At 37.5% G+C, this 12,718-nt stretch overlaps 1 protein-coding gene across 1 annotated transcript in view; it reads right to left on the bottom strand.

The window, feature by feature from the left end:
• Window positions 1–12,718, bottom strand: part of TSGA10 (testis specific 10) — a 173,685-nt gene that overhangs the window by 27,552 nt on the left and 133,415 nt on the right. The window lies entirely within an intron of this gene.

Here is a 12,718-nt window from a genome sequence, read left to right as displayed (position 1 = left end):
TCACCTCAAAACATTCAAAGTCTATTAGAAAATGAACATGTACAAAAATAGGTGTGATACAAGGAATTATGTGATAAATGCCTAAAACCATAAATATTTTAATGGGAAGTCAGAGAAGGGTAAAATAATCTAGGGTTGATGGGATTAGAGAAGACAAAAGCTTTCTAGTGATTGACCCGTTTCTCATTTTCTCTCTTAAAATAAAAACTTAATGTTTATATATTTTAATTTTTATCAGAATAACAAAAGATTCAAATGGTTTGACATAAGACAATTGTTTGCAGTCAACCTCATTCCCATCCATGCATTTTCCCCTTCCAGAGGTAACCAGTTTTACCTCTGTTAACTGGGATCCTTTTCCAACTATGTGTCTCTATGATTGGCCTATTCTGGGCATGCTACATAAAGGGAACTACACAATATGTAGTCTTTGTGACTGGCTTATTTCATTTAGCATAATTTTTAGAGGGCCTTCTATATTATAGCAGGTATTGGTATTTCATTCACTTTTATTGGTAAATTATATGATACTGTGTGGATATTTTTGGTAAGTTTAAAATTTTAGGGATTATCTATTGACTTGCACTATGAAAGAGGGTTTGGCTTTCCCATTCCTTCATGCTATCATTCATTAATTTTGTAACTTTGCTTATATGTATATTCAGTGCTTACTTTATTAAGACTCTAAGGTACTATTTACAATTTAGCCATCTGGTAAACCATGATCAGTCTTTCCTGAACTGCTTTTTTTGTTTTTTCCTACCTTGTTTTTCATTTGTTTAATTACCTATCCCATGTCTGCTAAGGACTACAAAACATTTGCTGCACCCAAGTTTTCCCCCTTTAGTCTCAAACGTATAGATTTCTGTATTAATTTCACAACTAATAAAAATGTCTACTGACTACCTACTACATATCAGGCATTGTACTGAGACTAAGTACTATAGATACATTAACTAAGTTAATTCACATGATAGTATTTTTGTAAATATTTTATTATTTTTTAGAGAGGGGGGAGGGGAGCAAAAGGGAGAGAAACATCAATGTATGGTTACCTCTTGTGTACTCCAAACTGGGGACCTACCCCATAACCCAGGCATGTGCGCTGACTGGGAACTGAACCAGTGACCCTTTGGTTCTCAGGCCCATGCTCAATCTACTGAGCTACACATGCCAGGGCCACATGATAATATTTTAAGTTGGGTACTGTTACAAATGTACCTTTAAAAAATGAGGAAATAATGTTTAGAAAGCTTGTGTGCTAACTTACCCAAGTACACAGCTAGTAAGTACAAAGACATGATGTAAAGTCAAGCAGTGGGACTTCAGGGCCTATAGTCCATGAATATACTCAATATATTCAATGAATATATATTGACTAAAAGCCATGAATATTGCATGTTATATACAGTGATAAATAATCAATCTATTCTCCTTGCCTTCATGGAGCTCACAGTCTAGTAAGTATGACTCACAGACAAGACCATACAATAAGAGTGCAATGAAGCAGACAGGATAAGTGAATTTGATAACCAATAGAAGAATACATAGAAATTAGACAAGAAGAGGAGCAGGACAGAGTGATTCCAGTTCCTGTACCCCTGGGAGAAAATCCTGGCAGATCTACTGAGGAACAGCACAATCAGCCAACAGTTCCCCAGCATTTACGAAAATAAGATACCAGAGATTGTGACAGAGGGACCAGACAGCTACAGGTCAGTGGCAACTCCGGGACATAAGTAAAGACAAAGGCGGTGGTAGCTGTGGGGCAGCTAGCATCTAAAGGCCTCGGTGCCGAGGCTTCGGTCTGGGACCAGCACTGGGGGCATCTGCTACGGAGGGCACTTCGGAAGCCCAGCACCCAGTGGGTCTACAGCAGACTCTTTGGAAGCCTTGGGCCTGCTGCAGGGTCTGTGGGGAAGAGCTGACTCCCTCCCTCCCTGTCTAAGCAAGGCTGGCAATACTGGGCAGAGACCTGTCTGCTTAAGTTTACAGAAAGGGTAACAAGGACAAAGGGCCCTGTTCAACGGCAGACTCTGGTCACCAGCCCGCCAGCCTGCCCGCCCGGGAGAATTGAGAAGAGCATTGTCATCGCCCGTCTTCTGGGGATTGGGCTGAGCTGAGAGGCAGCCTTTGTGGAGAAGTTTTTATTGGAAAGTGGACTGAGGTGTTCTCCTGCCACGGTAGCTTGCCTTACTTCCCACCCAGCCTGGCAGCCATCCAGAGGAGGGGCAGAAGCACTTGAGTCCAACCACAGGACTGGAAAAGGACCCTGCCATACCCAGCGGGACCCAGGTAGCCTGCCAGGTGTGCGGGCACCTGCACCCCAGTCTGGAAGCCTGGGTGGTGCATGTGCGGGTCTGCACCCCAGCCAGCCCTCAGAGGTCTTGCTGCAACCAGAAAAACCGGTTTGGACAGTTTGAAACCAACCAGGGAAGGTTTTTTGTTTGTTTGTTTTGTTTTTTTAGCAACTTTTTAAAAAAGTAATGTTACTTTTTAAAAATTTTATTATTGCTTTATCTTTCAATACTTTGTTCCTCTCTTTTCTCCTGTTTTAGTCCTTCTTCTTTTCTTCCTAAACTTTTCACTTTTTCCTCCTTTCCCCTGCTTTTTTTGGTGTTTGTTTGTTTGTTTGTTTGTTTTCTTTTACCCACAAGAGACACAAACAACTGGGAACTGCGAAAAGACCAGAGTGGGACTCAAAGAGGGGGCATCTCAACAATAGAGAAAAAGAGACGAATTTCACCTTGCTATAGCCAAGAAGCCTCAAGTTGCTGAATAGTTGTATTCTACTTTCCATTATTCTCACTTCTTTTTTATTTTAATGGTATCTTTGTATACTTCCTCCTTCTGGATAGGCTTCTTAGTCTTGGCTGGTTATATTGTATTATTTGACAGGATTCCCCTGTTCTTTCCTCCACAATGTAGTGCTAATTTTCTATACTTCATGCCACTTGTTTTCCTTTGTCACACTACCCAAAGCCCTATACCCCCTATTCAGACAGCTCACATAGAGTCTGCCATATGACTGCCGCTCTTATGTTACTGTAAATAATAGCTGTTCTATACAATTGTAAATACTTCACAACACATCTCTCGGATCTTAGCCCACTTTACAGGCTCCTGAATTCTATTACTATAGTGATTAACTCCATTCGCTCACATGCTACACCTAGTTACTATTCTTCACTCTCACCTTACCTCAAAATCTGACCGCCAGTGAGTTTCACTGCTTTCTAGATCCGACTCACCAGCCTTCCCTTCCCAACAAGAGACTTATCTTTTGTCCATCCTCTTTTTAAAAGTGGCAAGTTGGGTTGAAAATTATGGTTAACACTATATATATCCTAAAGATTTTCTCTCTCTTCTTTACTGGCTGTGATTGTAAATAACATAAAATACTCTTCTGCTGTCATAAACCATTTTGCCTCCCCCTCCAACTGATCACACAATCACAAAAAAAGAAGTAGGTGGAAGCCGAGAACATCAAGATACCTGCAGAAGACTGCACCACTGAATTTCACAGATGTTCTACCACAGAAGTTCACATCATAAACCCAGGGAGTCAGGACAGATCAATTTAAGAAGCTGAAGCTAACAAGAAGAGCATCACAGACAATGGGAAGACAAAGAAACAATCCCCAAATGAAAGAAAAGGAGGAAGTCTCAGAAAGAATGTTAGATGAAATACAGGCAAGTCAACTACCAGATATTGAATCCAAAGCACTGGTTATCAGGGAATTCAAAGAGCTCACAATGAGCTACCAGAAACTAGAGGGGAGCTACAATGAACTCACTGCAAACTATATCAACATGAAAAAGGAAATAGAAACCATCAGCAAAGGACAAGAGGAAATGAAGAATACAATTTCGGAACTGAAGAACACAGTAGAAGGAATGAAAAGCAGGATTGATGAGGCAGAAGATCGGATCAGTGAGTTACAAGACAAAGTAGAAAGAATCTCCCAGAAAGAGCAAGAAAGAGAAAAGAGGCTCAGAAAGAATGAGGAGGGATTAAGAGAAATGCAAGACAATATGAAACGTGATAATATCCGAATAATAGGAATACCAGAAGGAGAAGAAGAAGAAGAAGGAGGGATAGAAAACCTATTTGAAAGAGTAATGATGGGAAATTTGCCTAATTTGATGAGAGAAAAAATCACACGAATCCAGGAATCACAGAGAGTCCCAATCAGGTGGAACTCAAAGAGGCCCACTTCAAGACACATCATCATTAAAATGGCAAAACTCCAAGACAAAGAGGGAATCTTAAAGGCAGCAAGGGAGAAAAAGGAAGTAACATACAAGGGAGCCCCAATAAGGCTGGCTACTGACTTCTCAATGGAAACACTCCAAGCAAGAAGAGAATGGCAAGAAATATTCCAAGTAATGAGAACCAGAGGCCTACAACCAAGGCTACTTTACCCAGCAAGGCTCTCAATCAAGATAGAAGGCCAAATAAAGAGCTTCCAAGATAAAAGAAGTCTAAAGGAATACGCCCCCACCAAACCGGCTCTACAAGAAATACTAAAAGGGCTGCTTTAAGGAAAGGAAGGAAAAGAGAGAGATGGAGAGGAACACAGGTACATAAATGACAATGAATAAGTACCTTTCAATAATAACCTTAAACATAAATGGATTAAATGCTCCAATCAAAAGACCTAGAATAGCTGAATGTATAGGAAAGCATGAACCACACATATGCTGCCTACAAGAGACCCACCTCAGGACAAAAGACCATGACAGACTAAAAGTGAAAGGCTGGAAACAAATTTTCCAAGCAAACAGACAACAACAAAAAAAGCTGGGGTAGCAATTCTCATATCGGACAAAATAGACTTCAAAAAAAAGGGCCATAAAGAGAGACCCAGAAGGTCACTTCATAATACTCAAGGGAAGAATCCACCAAGAAGACATTAACATTGTAAATATATATGCACCCAACATAGGAGCACCCAAATATATAAAGAAAATCTTAGAGGACCTCAAGAAAGATATTGACAGCAACACAATTATAGTAGGGGATTTTAACACCCCACTGTCAAAAATGGACAGATCTTCCAAACAAAATATCAACAAAGATATAGCAGCATTAAACGACACTCTAGAAGAAATGGACCTAATTGATATATATAGAGCCATCCATCCCAAAGAAACTAAATACACTTTCTTTTCAAACGCACATGGAACATTTTCAAAGATAGATCACATGATAGGACACAAAACCAGTCTCAACAACTTCAGGAAAATAGAAATCATACCAAGCATCTTCTCTGATCACAAGGGACTGAAATTGGAAACCAACCCCACAGGAAAAAACCCAAAACACCCAAAATCATGGAGACTGAATGGTAGGCTATTGAACAATGAATGGGTCAAGATTGAAATTAGGGAGGAAATCAAAAAACTCCTTGAAACAAATGAAAATGAACTCACCACAACCCAAAATTTATGGGACACAGTGAAGGCAGTCCTGAGAGGGAAGTTCATAGCAATACAGGCTCACCTAAAGAGGATAGAAACATTTCAAACAAACAACCTAACCCAACGCCTGCAAGAACTCGAGGAACAACAACAAAGACAGCCCAGAGCAAGTAGAAGGAAGGAAATAACCAAGATCAAAGCAGAATTAAATGACATAGAGACTAAAAGCACAATTCTAAAGATCAATGAATCCAGGAGTTGGTTTTTTGAAAAGATAAACAAAATAGACAAACCTTTAAGTAGGCTCATTAAGAAAAGAAGAGAGAGGACACAAATAAACACAATCAGAAATGAAAGAGGAGAGATTACAACTGATACCACAGAAATAGAAAGGATTGTAAGAAATTACTATGCGGAACTGTATGCCAAGAAATTTGAAAACCTGGGTGAAATGGACAAATTTCTAGAAAAATATAATCTTCCAAAACTCAATGAAAAAGAAGCAGAAAACCTGAACAGGCCAATAACAGCAAATGAAATTGAAGAAGTAATCAAAAAACTCCCATCACACAAAAGCCCTGGGCCAGATGGTTTCACAGGAGAATTCTACAAAGCTTTTAAGGAAGAGCTAACCCCTATTCTTCACAGACTATTCCAAAAAATCCAAAAGGAGGGAAAACTCCCCAACTCTTTCTATGAAGCCAGCATCACCCTAATCCCAAAGCCAGATAGAGACACAACAAAGAAAGAAAATTACAGACCAATATCACTGATGAACATAGATGCTAAAATCCTCAACAAAATATTGGCAAATCGCATCCAACAATACATCAAAAAGATCATACACCATGACCAAGTGGGATTCATCCCGGGGATGCAAGGATGGTTCAATATACGCAAATCAATAAATGTAATACACGAAATAAACAAAAGCAAAGACAAAAACCACATGGTCATATCAATAGATGCGGAAAAAGCTTTTGATAAGGTACAACACCCATTTATGATAAAGGTACTCAGCAAGGTGGGAATAGAGGGAACATTCCTCAATATAATAAAGGCCATATATGAAAGACCTACAGCCAACATCATACTCAATGGGCAAAAACTAAAAGCTTTTCCACTAAGATCAGGTACAAGACAAGGTTGCCCACTTTCACCACTTCTATTCAATATAGTATTAGAAGTTCTAGCTGCAGCGATCAGACAAGAAAAGGAAATAAAAGGCATCCAAATCGGAAAGGAGGAAACAAAACTGGCATTGTTTGCAGATGACATGATAGTGTACATGGAAAACCCTATAGCCTCTACCAAAAAACTGCTGGAACTAATAAATGAATTTGGCATAACAGCGGGATACAAAGTTAATATCCAGAAATCAAAGGCATTTTTGTATACCAACAATGAAGCAGCAGAAGCAGAAATCAGGAAAAAAATCCCATTCGATATAGCAAAAAGAAAAATAAAATATCTGGGAATAAACCTAACCAAGGAGGTAAAAGACCTGTATGCAGAAAACTACACAACACTGAAGAAAGAAATCAAGGAAGACACAAATAAATGGAAACATATACCGTGTTCATGGATTGGAAGAATTAACATCATCAAAATGTCCATACTACCCAAAGCAATTTACAGATTCAATGCAATACCTATTAAAGTACCAATGGCGTATTTCACAGACATAGAACAAACACTTCAAAAATTTATATGGAACCAGAAAAGACCCCGAATAGCTGCTGCAATTTTGAGAAAGAAGAACAAAGTAGGAGGGATCACAATACCTGATATCAAACTGTATTACAAGGCCACTGTAATCAAAACAGCCTGGTACTGGCACAAAAACAGGCACATAGACCAATGGAACAGAACAGAGAGCCCAGAAATAAACCCAAATCTCTATAGTCAATTAATATTCGACAAAGGGGGCAGTAACATAAAATGGAGTAAAGATAGCCTCTTCAACAAATGTGTTGGGAGAACTGGACAGCTACATGCAAAAAAATGAAACTCGAGCACCAACTTACATCATACACCAAAATAAATTCAAGGTAGATAAAAGACTTAAATATAAGCCATGACACCACTAAATTCCTAGAGGAGAACATTGGCAGGAAAATCTCAGATATTCCACATAGCAATATTTTTACTGATACATCCCCTAGAGCAAGGGACATAAAAGAAAGAATAAACAAGTGGGATCTCATCAAAATTAAAAGCTTCTGCATAACTAAAGAAAACAGTATCAAGATAAAAAGAGAAGCAACTGTTTGGGAAAACATATTTGCCAATGATACCTCAGACAAAGGTTTAATCTCCAAAATATACAAAGAACTTACATGACTCCACTCTAATAAGACAAGCAACCCAATTAAAAAATGGGGAAAGGACTTGAACAGACACTTCTCCAAGGAGGACATACAGAGGATCCAGAGACACATGAAAAGATGCTCAATATCACTAACTATCAGAGAGATGCAAATTAAAACCACAATGAGATACCACTTTACACTGGTCAGAATGGCCATCATAAACAAAACAACAAACAACAAAGGTTGGAGAGGTTGTGGGGAAAAGGGGACCCTAGTCCACTGTTGGTGGGATTGCGGACTGGTACAACCACTATGGAAAACAGTATGGAATTTTCTACGAAAACTAAAAATAAGCATGCCTTTTGACCCAGCAATTCCACTGTTAGGATTATATCCTAAGAACCCTGAAACACCAATCCAAAAGAACCTATGCACATCAATGTTCATTGCAGCACAATTTACAATAGCCAAGAGTTGGAAGCAACCTAGGTGCCCATCAGTAAATGAATAGATCAAAAAACTATGGTACATTTACACAATGGAATTCTATGCAGCAGAAAGAAAGAAGGAACTCCTACCCTTTGCAACATCATGGATGGAACTGGAAAGCATTATACTGAGTGAAATAAGCCAGGCAGTGAAAGGCAAATACCATATGATCTCACCTTTAACAGGAACCTAAACAACAAAACAAACAAGCAAGCAAAATATGACCAAGGACACTGAAATACAGAAAATGCTGACAGGGACCAGAGGGAAGAGGGGAGAGAATCACAGGGGAAAAGGGGAAGGATTCACAGGAACAAGTATAAAGGACGCATGGACAATAAGGTGGGGGTTGGAAATGAGAGGGAGGTGTGTATCACTGGCGGGGTGTGGGCAGGGCTGGGAATATAAGACAGAAAACTGTACTTGAACAATAATTAAATCTAAACAAAAAAAAGAAATTAGACAAGAAAGAAGAACACTTTCATTTTTAAAAAGCAAATATTTATTGAGCATGTACTCTGTGCCAGGTTAAGCCAAACAAGAATTTTCCAGGGTGGGAAGGAGATGGGGGGAGAGAAAAACAGTGATCCAGGCAGAGGAATGAGCATGTGTAAAGCCCAAGAGATGGAAGAATATAAACCGTTCCAAGTACTGAAAACAATTCAGAATAACTACAATATAATTGTCAGGGAGAAGGGGGTGAGGTATGAACCTGAAAAGATTAAAAAATCAGAGAGCTCCGTGAATACAGTGTTAAAGAGTTTAGACTTTAATGGTAAAACTGATACTCACTGAGTACATGTGCAGAGAGGGATGTGATCATGTTAATGCTTTAAACTATTTCTTTGATTACAGTGTGGAGAATGAATTAGATGGAAATACAACCGAAAGAGCAAATGGGAGGCTTTCACTTTATTACACATTAAGAGGTTACTATGGTCTGGATTAAAGGGAGACTAGAGAAAAGTGGATTATTTCAAAGATATTTAGGAGACAGAATTATCAGACTGGGAGTAATTTGTTACTTTATCTGTTCCCTAAGTATTTATAGAATACCAAATATGCATCAAGCATTGTGCTACACCCTAAGAGATACAATGGTGAAGATCCTTTGCCCTGATGGATTTTATTCTACAGAAGGAAAGACAGATATTAGGCAAATAATTACACAAATAGTTATTTACCATTTTAACCATTTAAAATGTACAATTCAATAGCATTATGTATATTTACTATGTTGTATAACCATTACCATTATCTAATTCCAGAACTTACTCATCATGCTAAATAGAAACCTTGTGCCCACCATGCAGTCCCTCTCCATTGTTCTGGACCAGTAATCTGCATCGCCTCTATGGTTTGCCTATTCTGGAGATTTCATATGAATGGAATCACAAAATATGTGGGCTTTGTGCCTGGTCTTTCACTTAGCATATGTGTTCAAGGGCTATCCATGTTGTACTATGTATCAGTACTTCATTCATATTTATATGAATAATATTCCATTGTCAGGAAGTACCACATTTTGTTTATCCATTCAAAAGTTGTTGGCCATTTGGGTTGTTTTCGATTAGAGCTAATATGGATATTCAGGTACAAGTTTTTGTTTGAACACATCTTTATTTCTTTTGGAGTTGAATTGCTCGGTCATATGCTAACTCTATGTTTAACTTATTGAGGAACTGCCATACTGTTTTCCACAATGGTTGAATCACTTTATATTTCTATCAGCAATGTATGAGGGTTATCATTTCTCCACTTCCTCATTAGTACTTGTTATTGCCATCTTTTCTATATAGCCATCTTAGTGTGTCAGAGGTGGTATGTTATAGCTTTGAACTCCATTACTCAATGGCTAATGGCACTGAACATCTTTTCATGTGTTTATTGACAATTAGTGTATCTTCTTTGGAGAATGTCTATCCAAGTCCTTTACCTATTTTAAAATTCAATAATTTTTTATGGTTGGGTTGTAAAAATTCTTTATATATTCTGCATACTATGCCATTAGCAGACATACGATTTGCAAATATTTTCTTCCATTATTTGGGCTGTCCTCTGCTTTCTTGATAGTGTACTTTGATGTACAAGTTTTTAATTTTTAATTTATCTGTTTTTGTTGTGGCTTGCCATTTAAATCATATTTAAGAAGCAATGACGAAATCCAAGGTCATGAATATTTGTCTCTGTGTTTTATTTGAAGAGTTTTATAGTTTTAGCACTTAAATTTAGGTATATGCTCTATTTTTAGTTATTTTTGTATGAGGTGTTTGCTAAGGGTCCCACTTCATTCTTTTGCATGTGGTTTTCCAGTTGTTCCAGCACCACATGTTAAAGAGACCGCTCTTTCCCCCCCACTAAATGTTGTGGGCACCCTTGTTGAAATCAACTGACCATGGAAGTATAAGTTTATTTCTGGACTCTCAATTTTATTCAATTTATCCCTGTCTATTCTTATGCTAGTAGTATACTATTTGGGTTAGTGTAGTAAGTTTTTGAAATTGGGAAAAGTGGATCCTCTAACTTTGTTCTTCTATTTCAAGATTGTTTGAGCTATTCAGGGCCCCTTGAAATTTCATATGAACATTAGGATTGGCTTTTCCATTTCTGTAAAGAAAATAAAACTCCACTGGGATTTCAATAAAGATGTATTTAATCTGAAGATAGTTTGGGGGAATATTGACATCTTAACAATATTAGCTTGCCAATCCATGGACACAGGCTGTCTTTCCACTTATTTAGGTCTTCTTTAATTTCTTCAATATGTAGTAGGAAGTGACATTTAGGTTGACTAAATTGTGCAGTGAGAAGGGAAGGGAGGGACTTCCGATGACAATTGGGCTAACAGTTCAGGCATCTGACATAGTGGCTGGTGATACTCTATGGTATGAAACAAGGGCAGAGGAGGCAAGGAGGAGGTATTGTTTAATTTAGTTCTGATGTATTGAGATGTTTAATTTAGCTTAAATGTATTTAATTTAGAGTGCCTATGAGATATTTAACTCAGTGGATTAACAATTTAATTTCAAAACACCCTTACTTCAGCAAGAGTGGATGTTCTGTATTACACATGACAATTCAAAGATGAGAGCTCTTTTTCAGATTTCTTTGTTATCAAAGTAAATGTTTGATACAGTTTTTCTTTTGTGCATTTTATTGCATAAGGTGATCTCTGCCATATCAACAGGCTAATAAAGTCACATATTTACATTAAGTGATTAGAGTATGATTTAAAACCAATGAATTGTTCTTAAATATTACCAAAAAAACCTTTTCTTTGAGTTTTAACATAGAATACAGTTGACGTTTCTGTACCTTTGGATAATGTTGGCCCCTTTATACTTACCAAATAATTTTGCTTTTAAATATTCTGTAATTAATGGTACAAGTAAACTTTTAATCAAGTACAGAAATATTTGCCTCCATACTTCATTCCTATTTCTTTCATGCCCCCTCTGCTAACATACTGCCCTCCACATGCAACATATATTAGAGCCTATGGCAGGCAACACTCAGCTCCTTGTCAGCTCATCCAGGACATGGACAGACTAAAATTAATGTTGTGATGACCTAGTGCTTAGGTCACTGCCTCACTAGCAAAGGTTAATTTTGCATATTTATTAATATATTATTGAATATTAGTAAATAAAATGTTTATAAAAGGACATATTTTAAATTATTAAAATATGCTGAGTGTCTTTAACTACATGAATAAGCCTCAAAGTTTATGAAAAATGAAACTAAAGTGAATATGTAGTATGAACTTATGGCAAAATTTCAAAGTGCTAATAATTAAACGGGACCTAAATCAGGGAACTATCCTATATTACTGTAGTCATACTGAATAGTGACTATATTTTGGGTTGGCCAAAAAGTTTGTTGTTTTTTCTGTATGATGACTCTAGTGGGGCTTAGTTGTCTTTAACTTCATTCGAAACAATTTTGTTAGACTGTATTGTGACAGCTGTTGTATCAGTGTGTATTTAAAAAGAACTTATCAAAATTGGTGAATTTTTGTTCAACCATTTTAACACTGAAGATGGAAGAAAATATGCAATATTTTGGCATATTATACTTTAATGTTTCAGGAAAGGTAAAAATGCAACTGAAATGCAAACAAAAAAGATTTGTGCCGTGTGTGGAGTAGGTGCTGTGACTGATCAAATGTGTCAAAAGTGGTTTGTGAAGTTTCTTGGTACTACTGACATTTTGGCCAAATAATTCTTTGCTGTGTTGCTGTCTTGTGCATTGGAAGGTGTTTAGCAGCACCCCTGGCCTCTACCCACTAGAAGCCAACCAATAGTGGGAGGCAGCTGACATACTGAAAATATCCAAATCAATGAAGTTATTGGTGAAAATGAAATATGTGTCTTTAGTTCACAGAAAAAACTAAATGGGCTTCTTTGCCAACCCAATAAAATAAGAACTTGTTTATATCATATGCATATATTAATGACATAACTTTTTAAATTAAATGGCAAGAATACAAATAG

Source organism: Sturnira hondurensis, unplaced genomic scaffold, assembly GCF_014824575.4.
Source record: "Sturnira hondurensis isolate 20B ecotype Veracruz unplaced genomic scaffold, ASM1482457v3 Scaffold0009178, whole genome shotgun sequence".
NCBI classification, from domain to species: Eukaryota; Metazoa; Chordata; class Mammalia; order Chiroptera; family Phyllostomidae; genus Sturnira; species Sturnira hondurensis.
This window is presented reverse-complemented; position numbering and strand designations above follow the sequence as displayed.